General features: G+C 47.8%; 3 non-coding genes across 3 annotated transcripts; all 3 read left to right on the forward strand.

The window, feature by feature from the left end:
- The first annotated feature begins 1602 nt into the window (after nt 1–1602).
- trnad-guc (transfer RNA aspartic acid (anticodon GUC)) lies at nt 1603–1674 on the forward strand. The gene has a single exon. It is a non-coding gene; the product is annotated as a tRNA-Asp (tRNA).
- Nucleotides 1675–3266: 1592 nt separating this feature from the next.
- On the forward strand, nt 3267–3338 carry trnad-guc (transfer RNA aspartic acid (anticodon GUC)). The gene has a single exon. It is a non-coding gene; the product is annotated as a tRNA-Asp (tRNA).
- Nucleotides 3339–8899: 5561 nt separating this feature from the next.
- Nucleotides 8900–8971, forward strand: trnad-guc (transfer RNA aspartic acid (anticodon GUC)). Its single transcript has one exon. It is a non-coding gene; the product is annotated as a tRNA-Asp (tRNA).
- The last annotated feature ends 4898 nt before the right edge of the window (nt 8972–13869 follow it).

The following is a 13869-nucleotide window of genomic DNA, read 5'->3' on the forward strand; positions in this document are numbered from 1 at the left end:
CCGATGGGGAAGCGTGAGCGTTGCTGAGGCCACCCGAGAGCGGGAAGAGAAAACTTTTTGAATTCCAAATCGCTTTGCACTGCCGCATGGAGACTCTCATCCACAACACGTACGCGGCCCGCCACCCGTTTTATCAAAACTATCAACAGCAAACATGTTCCACACATCCGCCTATCACAATCACCGCACAACATCCGCTCTTTACTCATCAGACTGGCCACTTTCTCTTCTTTGCATTCACAAAGCGGCTCATTCAAAATGCACTAAACACATTTTCCTTGGCACATTTCATTGCTACATTAAACCGCGACGCTTTCCACAACCAACATGCTTTATAAGCCACGACGCAACACATTTCACTACATCTTTCACGCGGCAGCAACACCATTGCGTTCATAGTCTGACAGCAAAATAACCCTCTAGCAGCCACACACCACCACCTGTTCAAGGCAGATAGACAATCTGAGGAGGAAGGTCACACACCTTGTACGCCATCAAACTTCAGCAAGGGCCACCTGGACGGAAAGAAGTGAAAGGTGGCAAAGGTTAATAACCTCGAATGGCTCAGTAACAAGCGCAACGAGACAAGGTGCTCAGAGGCACTGAAGAAAGTGTTGGGAATGCTACATGCCCAATACACATAGCCTGTGCGATCCCTTTGCAAGAGCTACTCAACGTATTCGAGTGATCAGCCCTCGGCCCTTATTTTTTTTAATTCCCTTGCAGCATCCTGCCATTCTCTCTTGAATGTTAACATTCAATCTGAAAGCACACGACTTTCAGTCAGCTCACACAACAACATGCTGCCTAAACTAATCCTTCTTTCCTTGTCCGTCTGCTTCGAATGCGAATCACCTTATCTTCTTGTCCTCTGGTTAACCCTTCCCTCCTGCCACAAAAAGGCTTTATCGCTCAAAACAGTCCTTGTTTGGAACACCAAGATCAAACCTTCTGTGAGCACGAGAGAACAACGCCCATCTTGCACTTTTGCACACCGTGTACCTGAAGACATCCACGGCGAGCCCATGGTGCCAATCCTTCTCGATACCCACACGAAGGATTTCTTTCTAAAGTGTGGTGTCGGGAAAGGGGAAAAGAATAATGCAGCGTGGGCCAAAACATTGAACTCCAAGTATTTTGCATATCGTGCTTGCTTCTGTTGCAAAACCAGGAAAAGAGAGAAAAACAAACAAGCAAAGAAAGAAATAAACAAACAAACAAACAAGCAAAAAAAAATCATATGCGTTTCCTGCTTGCCTGCAGTGGCCGATGATGTGCAATATCAAGCCCGCAAAAGTGCGAATCCGCCGTCCAGATCTCAGCAGCTGTCACAGGACTGAACTGGATGAAAGTGTTGAATGTATGCCATCACAGAGAGGAGGCAAATCACTGTGCGATGTAACATCAATGATGTGGGATGAGGGATAAAATTGAATTGATTGAGTCAAGAGCTTTAGCGGTGGTACTGCGTCGGCTGCCTGGCTCCAAAGTAGAAGCCTAAATGGTGATGGAAACGTGCCCCCTCCAAGCTGACACAACATCTATGAAGCCCAAAGGTGGCTGGCAATCTCTGGCAAACTGTAGAAAGCCTTTCTGTGTGCTTCCTTGTTAGTATAGTGGTGAGTATTCTCGCCTGTCACGCGGGAGACCGGGGTTCTATTCCCCGACGGGGAAGCGTGAGCGTTGCTGAGGCCACCCGAGAGCGATGCGGGAAAACATTTTGAATTCCAAATCGCTTTGCACTGCCGCATGGAGACTCTCATCCACAACACGGACGCGGCCCGCCACCCGTTTTATCAAAACTATCAACAGCAAACATGTTCCACACATCCGCCTATCACAATCACCGCACAACATCCGCTCTTTACTCATCAGACTGGCCACTTTCTCTTCTTTGCATTCTCAAAGCGGCTCATTCAAAATGCACTAAACACATTTTCCTTGGCACATTTCATTGCTTCATTAAACCGCGACGCTTTCTACAACCAACATGCTTTATAAGCCACGACGCAACACATTTCACTACATCTTTCACGCGGCAGCAACACCATTGCGTTCATAGTCTGACAGCAAAATGACCCTCTGGCAGCCACACACCACCACCTGTTCAAGGCAGATAGACAATCTGAGGAGGAAGGTCACACACCTTGTACGCCATCAAACTTCAGCAAGGGCCACCTGGACGGAAAGAAGTGAAAGGTGGCAAAGGTTAATAACCTCGAATGGCTCAGTAACAAGCGCAACGAGACAAGGTGCTCAGAGGCACTGAAGAAAGTGTTGGGAATGCTACATGCCCAATACACATAGCCTGTGCGATCCCTTTGCAAGAGCTACTCAACGTATTCGAGTGATCAGCCCTCGGCCCTGATTTTTTTTTAATTCCCTTGCAGCATCCTGCCATTCTCTCTTGAATGTTAACATTCAATCTGAAAGCACACGACTTTCAGTCAGCTCACACAAAAACATGCTGCCTGAACTAATCCTTCTTTCCTTTTACGTCTGCTTCGAATGCGAATCACCTTATCTTCTTGTCCTCTGGTTAACCCTTCCCTCCTGCCACAAAAAAGCTTTCTCGCTCAAAACAGTCCTTGTTTGGAACACCAAGATCAAAACTTCTGTGAGCACGAGAGAACAACGCCCATCTTGCACTTTTGCACACCGTGTACCTGAAGTCATCCACGGCGAGCCCATGGTGCCAATCCTTCTCGATACCCACACGAAGGATTTCTTTCTAAAGTGTGGTATCGGGAAAGGGGAAAAGAATAATGCAGCGTGGGCCAAAACATTGAACTCCAAGTATTTTGCATATCGTGCTTGCTTCTGTTGCAAAGCCAGGAAAAGAGAGAAAAACAAACAAGTAAAGAAAGAAAGAAACAAACAAGCAAACAAGCAAAAAAAAACCATATGCGTTTCCTGCTTGCCTGCAGTGGCCGATGATGTGCAATATCAAGCCCGCAAAAGTGCGAATCAGCCGTCCAGATCTCTGCAGCTGTCACAGGACTGAACTGGATGAAAGTGTTGAATGTATGCCATCACAGAGAGGAGGCAAATCACTGTGCGATGTAACATCAATGATGTGGGATGAGGGATAAAATTGAATTGATTCAGTCAAGAGCTTTAGCGGTGGTACTGCGTCGGCTGCCTGGCTCCAAAGTAGAAGCCTAAATGGTGATGGAAACGTGCCCCTTCCAAGCTGACACAACATCTCTGAAGCCCAAAGGTGGCTGACAATCTCTGGCAAACTGTCGGAAACGTTTCTGTGTGCTTCCTTGTTAGTATAGTGGTGAGTATCCTCGCCTGTCACGCGGGAGACCGGGGTTCAATTCCCCGATGGGGAGGCGTGAGCGTTGCTGAGGCCACCCGAGAGCGATGCGCGAAAACTTTTTGAAAACCAAATCTGTTTGCACTGCCGCATGGAGACTCTCATCCACAACACGTACGCGGCCCGCCACCCGTTTTATCAAAACTATCAACAGCAAACATGTTCCACACATCCGCCTATCACAATCACCGCACAACATCCGCTCTTTACTCATCAGACTGGCCACTTTCTCTTCTTTGCATTCTCAAAGCGGCTCATTCAAAATGCACTAAACACATTTTCCTTGGCACATTTCATTGCTTCATTAAACCGCGACGCTTTCTACAACCAACATGCTTTATAAGCCACGACGCAACACATTTCACTACATCTTTCACGCGGCAGCAACACCATTGCGTTCATAGTCTGACAGCAAAATGACCCTCTAGCAGCCACACACCACCACCTGTTCAAGGCAGATAGACAATCTGAGGAGGAAGGTCACACACCTTGTACGCCATCAAACTTCAGCAAGGGCCACCTGGACGGAAAGAAGTGAAAGGCGGCAAAGGTTAATAACCTCGAATGGCTCAGTAACAAGCGCAAGGAGACAAGGTGCTCAGAGGCACTGAAGAAAGTGTTGGGAATGCTACATGCCCAATACACATAGCCTGTGCGATCCCTTTGCAAGAGCTACTCAACGTATTCGAGTCATCAGCCCTCGGCCCTGATTTTTTTTAAATTCCCTTGCAGCATCCTGCCATTCTCTCTTGAATGTTAACATTCAATCTGAAAGCACACGACTGAAAGTACAACTATAGTTGTACTTAACTAAGGGGTAATTGAATAAAAGAAATGGCAGCCAGTGTAGTGTATTGCTCCTCCTGCAGAATGTTCGAGGTGAGGGAAACCTCCGGTGGCCCTGCCGACTTCACCTGCTGGAAGTGCATCCGTCTCCAGCTCCTATCAGACCGTGTTAGGGAATTGGAGCTGGAGCTGGATGAACTGAGGATCATTCGGGAAGCTGAGGGGTTGATAGATAGAAGCTACACGGAGGTCGTTACTCCACAAATCAAAGGCAGCTGGGTAACAGTTAGAGGTGGGAAGAGGTCAGTGCAGGGATCTCCTGTGGTCGTTCCCCTCAACAACAAGTATACAGTTTTAGATACTGTTGGGGGGGACGGCCTATCGGGGGCAGGCTGCAGTGAACGGGCCTCTGGCACGGGGTCCTGCACTGTGGCTCAGAAGGGAAGGAGGGAGAATGGGAGAGCACTAGTCATCGGGGACTCGATGGTGAGGAGTACCGACAGGCGGTTCTGTGGGCGCAGGCGAGACGCACGGATGGTTTGTTGCCTCCCTGGTGCCAGGGTCCGTGATGTTTGTGATCGCGTCTTCAGGATCCTTAAAGGGGAGGGGGAGCAGCCAGAGGTCGTGGTGCACATTGGCACCAACGACGTAGGAAGGAAGGGTGGCACAGATGTTAGAAGTGAGTTTAGGGAGTTAGGCTGGAAGCTGAAAGCTCGGACGGACAGAGTTGTTATCTCTGGTTTGTTGCCGGCGCCACGTGATAGTGAGGCTAGGAATAGGGAGAGAGCACAGCTGAACACGTGGCTGCAGGAATGGTGTAGGAGGGAGGGCTTCCAGTTCTTGGATAATTGGACTGCATTCTGGGGAAGATGGGACCTGTTCAAACAGGACGGGCTGCATCTGAACCAGAGGGGCACCAATATCCTGGGAGGGAGGTTTGCTAGTACTGTTCGGGAGGGTTTAAACTAGTTTGGGAGGGGGATGGGAACCGGACTTGTAATCCAGGGACCAGTGGGTCCACTCAGAAAGACAAAGAGTGTAGTGAGGTATTGGGGAAGGTAGCACTGTCACAGAGGACAGATGGGCACGGAGAAGGGTTAAAGTGCGTATACTTCAACGCAAGAAGCATCAGGAATAAGGTGAGTGAATTGAAGGCGTGGATGGGCACTTGGGACTACGATGTTGTGGCCATCACTGAAACGTGGATAGGTGAGGGGGAGGAATGGTTTTTGGAGGTACCTGGTTATAGATGTTTTCATAAGATTAGGAATGGTGGTAAAAGAGGTGGGGGGGTGGCATTGTTAGTTAGAAATAGTGTAACAACTGCTGAAAGAATTTTCGAGGAGGATCTGCCGACTGAGGCACTGTGGGTTGAGGTCAGGAACAGGAAAGGAGCAGTCACCTTGATGGGAGTTTTCTATAGGCCCCCCAATAGCAGCAGGGAGGTGGAAGAGCAGATTGGGAAACAGATTTTGGAAAGGAGCAGAAGTCACAGGGTAGTAATTATGGGGGATTTCAACTTCCCAAATATTGATTGGCAACTCTTTAGATCGAATAGTTTGGATGGGGTAGTGTTTGTGCAGTATGTCCAGGAAGCTTTTCTGACTCAGTATGTAGACTGCCCGACCAGAGGGGAGGCAATATTGGATTTGGTACTAGGTAATGAACCAGGGCAAGTGATAGAGCTGTTGGTGGGCGAGCACTTTGGAGATAGTGATCACAATTCTGTAGCATTCACTGTGGTAATGGAGAGGGATAGGTATGTGCAACAGGGCAAGGTTTACAATTGGGGGAAGGGTAGATATGATGCTGTCAGGCAGGAACTGAGGAGCATAAGTTGGGAGCATATGCTGGCAGGGAAGGGCACGGTCGAAATGTGGAACTTTTTCAAGGAGCAGATAGTAGGGGCCATTGATAAGCATGTCCCTGTCAGACAGGGAAGGGATGGTCATGTGAGGGAACCGTGGTTGACAAGAGAGGTTGAGAGTCTTGTTAGGAAGAAGAAGGATGCGTATATAAAGTTGAGGAAAAAGGGCACAGGCATAGCTCTGGAGGGATACAAGATGGCCAGGAAGGATCTGAAGAAAGGGATTAGGAGAGCTAAGAGAGGGCATGAAAAATGCTTGGCGGGTAGGATAAAAGAAAACCCCAAGGCCTTTTACGCGTATGTCAGAAATATGAGGATGACTAGGGGGACCATAGGTCCGGTCAAGGACAATAGCGGGAGACTGTGTGTTGAGCCGGAAGAGATAAGTGAGGTTTTGAATGAGTACTTCTCTTCGGTATTTACGAATGAGAAGGGGTGTATTACTGAAGAGGACGGTGGGAAGCAGACTGGTAAGCTCGAGGAAGTGCTCGTTAGGAGGGAAGATGTGTTGGGGTTTTTGAATAACTTGAAGATAGACAAGTCTCCCGGGCCTGACGGGGTATATCCAAGGATGTTATGGGAAGCAAGGGATGAAATTGCAGAGCCGCTGGCAATGATCTTTTCATCTTCTCTGCTGACGGGGGTGGTACCAGGTGATTGGAGGGTGGCAAATGTTGTGCCCCTGTTCAAGAAAGGGAATAGGAACAACCCTGGGAATTACAGGCCAGTTAGTCTTACTTCGGTGGTAGGCAAGTTGATGGAAAAGGTGCTGAGGGATAGGATTTCTGAGCATCTGGAAAGACACTGCTTGATTCGGGACAGTCAGCACGGTTTTGTGAGGGGTAGGTCTTGCCTCACAAGCCTGATTGAATTCTTTGAGCAGGTGACCAAGCAAGTGGATGAGGGTAAACCAGTGGATGTGGTGTACATGGATTTTAGTAAGGCATTTGATAAGGTCCCCCATGGTAGACTTATGGAGAAAGTCAGGAGGCATGGGATAGTGGGGAATGTGGCCAGTTGGATTAAGAATTGGCTAACTGATAGAAGGCAGAGAGTGGTCTTAGATGGTAAATACTCAGCCTGGAGCCCAGTTACCAGTGGCGTGCCGCAGGGATCAGTTCTGGGTCCTCTCCTGTTTGTGATTTTTATTAACGACTTGGATGAGGAAGTCGAAGGGTGGGTCAGTAAATTTGCAGATGATACAAAGGTTGGTGGAGTTGTGGATACCGAGGAGGGCTATTGTCGTCTGCAAAGGGACTTGGATAGGTTGCAGTGCTGGGCTGAAAAGTGGCAGATGGAGTTTAACCCTGAAAAGTGTGAGGTCGTCCATTTTGGAAGGACAAACATGAATGCAAAATACTGGGTTAACGGTAGGGTTCTTGGGCATGTGGAGGAGCAGAGAGACCTTGGGGTCTATGTGCATAGATCATTGAAAGTTGCAACTCAAGTGGATAGGGCTGTGAAGAAGGCATATGGGGTGTTAGCGTTCATTAGCAGAGGGATTGAATTTAAGAGCCGTGAGGTGATGATGCAGCTGTACAGGACCTTGGTAAGGCCTCATTTGGAGTACTGTGTGCAGTTCTGGTCGCCTCATTTTAGGAAGGATGTGGAAGCCTTGGAGAGGGTGCAGAGGAGATTTACCAGGATGTTGCCTGGAATGGAGAATAAGTCTTACGAGGAAAGGCTGAACATTCTAGGCCTCTTCTCATTAGAAAGGAGAAGGATGAGGGGTGACATGATAGAGGTTTATAAGATGATCAGGGGAATAGATAGGGTAGACAGTCAGAAACTTTTTCCCCGGGTGGAGCAAAGCGTTACAAGGGGTCATAAATTTAAGGTGAAGGGTGGGAGATATAAGGGGGATGTCAGGGGAAGGTTCTTTACCCAGAGAGTGGTCGAGGCATGGAATGCCTTGCCCGGGGAAGTTGTTGAGTCAGAAACTTTAGGGACTTTCAAAAGGCTTTTGGATAGGTATATGGATAAAGGAGAATGATGGGGTATAGATTAAATTGTCCTTGACAGAGGACAAAGGATCGGCACAACATTGTGGGCCGAAGGGCCTGTTCTGTGCTGTATGTTCTATGTTCTATGTTCTATGACTTTCAGTCAGCTCACACAACAACATGCTGCCTGAACTAATCCTTCTTTCCTTTTACGTCTGCTTCGAATGCGAATCACCTTATCTTCTTGTCCTCTGGTTAACCCTTCCCTCCTGCCACAAAAAAGCTTTCTCGCTCAAAACAGTCCTTGTTTGGAACACCAAGATCAAAACTTCTGTGAGCACGAGAGAACAACGCCCATCTTGCACTTTTGCACACCGTGGACCTGAAGTCATCCACGGCGAGCCCATGGTGCCAATCCTTCTCGATACCCACACGAAGGATTTCTTTCTAAAGTGTGGTATCGGGAAAGGGGAAAAGAATAATGCAGCGTGGGCCAAAACATTGAACTCCAAGTATTTTGCACATCGTGCTTGCTTCTGTTGCAAAGCCAGGAAAAGAGAGAAAAACAAACAAGTAAAGAAAGAAAGAAACAAACAAGCAAACAAGCAAAAAAAACCATATGCGTTTCCTGCTTGCCTGCAGTGGCCGATGATGTGCAATATCAAGTCCGCAAAAGTGCGAATCCGCCTTCCAGATCTCTGCAGCTGTCACAGGACTGAACTGGATGAAAGTGTTGAATGTATGCCATCACAGAGAGGAGGCAAATCACTGTGCGATGTAACATCAATGATGTGGGATGAGGGATAAAATTGAATTGATTGAGTCAAGAGCTTTAGCGGTGGTACTGTGTCGCCTGCCTGGCTCCAAAGTAGACGCCTAAATGGTGATGGAAACGTGCCCCCTCCAAGCTGACACAACATCTCTGAAGCCCAAAGGTGGGTGGCAATCTCTGGCAAACTGTAGGAATCCTTTCTGTGTGCTTCCTCGTTAGTATAGTGGTGAGTGTCCCCGCCTGTCACGCGGGAGACCGGGGTTCAATTCCCCGACGGGGAGGCGTAAGCCTTGCTGAGGCCACCCGAGAGCTGTTAAAGGAAACTTTTTGAATTCCAAATCGCTTTGCACTGCCGCATGGAGACTCTCATCCACAACACGTACGCGGCCCGCCACCCGTTTTATCAAAACTATCAACAGCAAACATGTTCCACACATCCGCCTATCACAATCACCGCACAACATCCGCTCTTTACTCATCAGACTGGCCACTTTCTCTTCTTTGCATTCTCAAAGCGGCTCATTCAAAATGCACTAAACACATTTTCCTTGGCACATTTCATTGCTTCATTAAACCGCGACGCTTTCTACAACCAACATGCTTTATAAGCCACGACGCAACACATTTCACTACATCTTTCACGCGGCAGCAACACCATTGCGTTCATAGTCTGACAGCAAAGTGACCCTCTGGCTGCCACACACCACCACCTGTTCAAGGCAGATAGACAATCTGAGGAGGAAGGTCACACACCTTGTACGCCATCAAACTTCAGCAAGGGCCACCTGGACGGAAAGAAGTGAAAGGTGGCAAAGGTTAATAACCTCGAATGGCTCAGTAACAAGCGCAACGAGACAAGGTGCTCAGAGGCACTGAAGAAAGTGTTGGGAATGCTACATGCCCAATACACATTGCCTGTGCGATCCCTTTGCAAGAGCTACTCAACGTATTCGAGTGATCAGCCCTCGGCCCTGATTTTTTTTTAATTCCCTTGCAGCATCCTGCCATTCTCTCTTGAATGTTAACATTCAATCTGAAAGCACACGACTTTCAGTCAGCTCACACAACAACATGCTGCCTGAACTAATCCTTCTTTCCTTTTACGTCTGCTTCGAATGCGAATCACCTTATCTTCTTGTCCTCTGGTTAACCCTTCCCTCCTGCCACAAAAAAGCTTTCTCGCTCAAAACAGTCCTTGTTTGGAACACCAAGATCAAAAAGTCTGTGAGCACGAGAGAACAACGCCCATCTTGCACTTTTGCACACCGTGTACCTGAAGTCATCCACGGCGAGCCCATGGTGCCAATCCTTCTCGATACCCACACGAAGGATTACTTTCTAAAGTGTGGTATCGGGAAAGGGGAAAAGAATAATGCGGCGTGGGCCAAAACATTGAACTCCAAGTATTTTGCATATCGTGCTTGCTTCTGTTGCAAAGCCAGGAAAAGAGAGAAAAACAAACAAGTAAAGAAAGTAAGAAACAAATAAGCAAACAAGCAAAAAAAAACCATATGCGTTTCCTGCTTGCCTGCAGTGGCCGATGATGTACAATATCAAGCCCGCAAAAGTGCGAATCCGCCGTCCAGATCTCTGCAGCTGTCACAGGACTGAACTGGATGAAAGTGTTGAATGTATGCCATCACAGAGAGGAGGCAAATCACTGTGCGATGTAACATCAATGATGTGGGATGAGGGATAAAATTGAATTGATTGAGTCAAGAGCTTTAGCGGTGGTACTGCGTCGCCTGCCTGGCTCCAAAGTAAAAGCCTAAATGGTGATGGAAACGTGCCCCCTCCAAGCTGACACAACATCTCTGAAGCCCAAAGGTGGGTGGCAATCTCTGGCAAACTGCCGGAATTTTTTCTGTGTGCTTACTCGTTAGTATAGTGGTGAGTGTCCCCGCCTGTCACGCGGGAGACCGGGGTTCAATTTCCCGACGGGGAGGCGTAAGCCTTGCTGAGGCCACCCGAGAGCTGTTAAGGGAAACTTTTTGAATTCCAAATCGCTTTGCACTGCCGCATGGAGACTCTCATCCACAACACGTACGCGGCCCGCCACCCGTTTTATCAAAACTATCAACAGCAAACATGTTCCACACATCCGCCTATCACAATCACCGCACAACATCCGCTCTTCACTCATCAGACTGGCCACTTTCTCTTCTTTGCATTCACAAAGCGGCTCATTCAAAATGCACTAAACACATTTTCCTTGGCACATTTCATTGCTTCATTAAACCGCGACGCTTTCTACAACCAACATGCTTTATAAGCCACGACGCAACACATTTCACTACATCTTTCACGCGGCAGCAACACCATTGCGTTCATAGTCTGACAGCAAAATAACCCTCTAGCAGCCACACACCACCACCTGTTCAAGGCAGATAGACAATCTGAGGAGGAAGGTCACACACCTTGTACGCCATCAAACTTCAGCAAGGGCCACCTGGACGGAAAGAAGTGAAAGGTGGCAAAGGTTAATAACCTCGAATGGCTCAGTAACAAGCGCAACGAGACAAGGTGCTCAGAGGCACTGAAGAAAGTGTTGGGAATGCGACATGCCCAATACACATAGCCTGTGCGATCCCTTTGCAAGAGCTACTCAACGTATTCGAGTGATCAGCCTTCGGCCCTGATTTTTTTTTTAATTCCCTTGCAGCATCCTGCCATTCTCTCTTGAATGTTAACATTCAATCTGAAAGCACACGACTTTCAGTCAGCTCACACAACAACATGCTGCCTAAACTAATCCTTCTTTCCTTGTACGTCTGCTTCGAATGCGAATCACCTTATCTTCTTGTCCTCTGGTTAACCCTTCCCTCCTGCCACAAAAAAGCTTGCTCGCTCAAAACAGTCCTTGTTTGGAACACCAAGATCAAAACTTCTGTGAGCACGATAGAACAACGCCCATCTTGCACTTTTGCACACCGTGTACCTGAAGTCATCCACGGCGAGCCCATGGTGCCAATCCTTCTCGATACCCACACGAAGGATTTCTTTCTAAAGTGTGGTGTCGGGAAAGGGGAAAAGAATAATGCAGCGTGGGCCAAAACATTGAACTCCAAGTATTTTGCATATTGTGCTTGCTTCTGTTGCAAAGCCAGGAAAAGAGAGAAAAACAAACAAGTAAAGAAAGAAAGAAACAAACAAGCAAACAAGCAAAAAAAAATCATATGCGTTTCCTGCTTGCCTGTAGTGGCCGATGATGTGCAATATCAAGCCCGCAAAAGTGCGAATCCGCCGTCCAGATCTCTGCAGCTGTCACAGGACTGAACTGGATGAAAGTGTTGAATGTATGCCATCACAGAGAGGAGGCAAATCACTGTGCGATGTAACATCAATGATGTGGGATGAGGGATAAAATTGAATTGATTGAGTCAAGAGCTTTAGCGGTGGTACTGCGTCGGCTGCCTGGCTCCAAAGTAGAAGCCTAAATGGTGATGCAAACGTGCCCCCTCCAAGCTGACACAACATCTATGAAGCCCAAAGGTGGCTGGCAATCTTTGGCAAACTGTAGGAAGCGTTACAACGTGCTTCCTCGTTAGTATAGTGGTGAGTATCCCCGCCTGTCTCGCGGGAGACCGGGGTTTAATTCCCCGACGGGGAGGCGTGAGCGTTGCTGAGGCCACCCGAGAGCTGTTCAGGGAAACTTTTTGAATTCCAAATCGCTTTGCACTGCCGCATGGAGACTCTCATCCACAACACGTACGCGGCCCGCCACCCGTTTTATCAAAACTATCAACAGCAAACATGTTCCACACATCCGCCTATCACAATCACCGCACACCATCCGCTCTTTACTCATCAGACTGGCCACTTTCTCTTCTTTGCATTCACAAAGCGGCTCATTCAAAATGCACTAAACACATTTTCCTTGGCACATTTCATTGCTTCATTAAACCGCGACGCTTTCTACAACCAACATGCTTTATAAGCCATGACGCAACACATTTCACTACATCTTTCACGCGGCAGCAACACCATTGCGTTCATAGTCTGACAGCAAAATAACCCTCTAGCAGCCACACACCACCACCTGTACAAGGCAGATAGACAATCTGAGGAGGAAGGTCACACACCTTGTACGCCATCAAACTTCAGCAAGGGCCACCTGGACGGAAAGAAGTGAAAGGTGGCAAAGGTTAATAACCTCGAATGGCTCAGTAACAAGCGCAACGAGACAAGGTGCTCAGAGGCACTGAAGAAAGTGTTGGGAATGCGACATGCCCAATACACATAGCCTGTGCGATCCCTTTGCAAGAGCTACTCAACGTATTCGAGTGATCAGCCCTCGGCCCTGATTTTTTTTTAATTCCCTTGCAGCATCCTGCCATTCTCTCTTGAATGTTAACATTCAATCTGAAAGCACACGACTTTCAGTGAGCTCACACAACAACATGCTGCCTAAACTAATCCTTCTTTCCTTGTACGTCTGCTTCGAATGCAAATCACCTTATCTTCTTGTCCTCTGGTTAACCCTTCCCTCCTGCCACAAAAAAGCTTTCTCGCTCAAAACAGTCCTTGTTTGGAACACCAAGATCAAAACTTCTGTGAGCACGAGAGAACAACGCCCATCTTGCACTTTTGCACACCGTGTACCTGAAGTCATCCACGGCGAGCCCATGGTGCCAATCCTTCTCGATACCCACGCGAAGGATTTCTTTCTAAAGTGTGGTGTCGGGAAAGGGGAAAAGAATAATGCAGCGTGGGCCAAAACATTGAACTCCAAGTATTTAGCATATCGTGCTTGCTTCTGTTGCAAAGTCAGGAAAAGAGAGAAAAACAAACAAGTAAAGAAAGAAAGAAAGAAACAAACAAGCAAAGAAGCAAAAAAAAAACATATGCGTTTCCTGCTTGCCTGTAGTGGCCGATGATGTGCAATATCAAGCCCGCAAAAGTGCGAATCCGCCGTCCAGATCTCTGCAGCTGTCACAGGACTGAACTGGATGAAAGTGTTGAATGTATGCCATCACAGAGAGGAGGAAAATCACTGTGCGATGTAACATCAATGATGTGGGATGAGGGATAAAATTGAATTGATTGAGTCAAGAGCTTTAGCGGTGGTACTGCGTCGGCTGCCTGGCTCCAAAGTAGAAGCCTAAATGGTGATGGAAACGTGCCCCCTCCAAGCAGACACAACATCTCTGAAGCCCAAAGGTGGCTGGCAATCTCTGGC

The sequence above is a fragment of the Heterodontus francisci genome, chromosome 34, assembly GCF_036365525.1.
Source record: "Heterodontus francisci isolate sHetFra1 chromosome 34, sHetFra1.hap1, whole genome shotgun sequence".
Lineage (NCBI taxonomy): Eukaryota > Metazoa > Chordata > Chondrichthyes > Heterodontiformes > Heterodontidae > Heterodontus > Heterodontus francisci.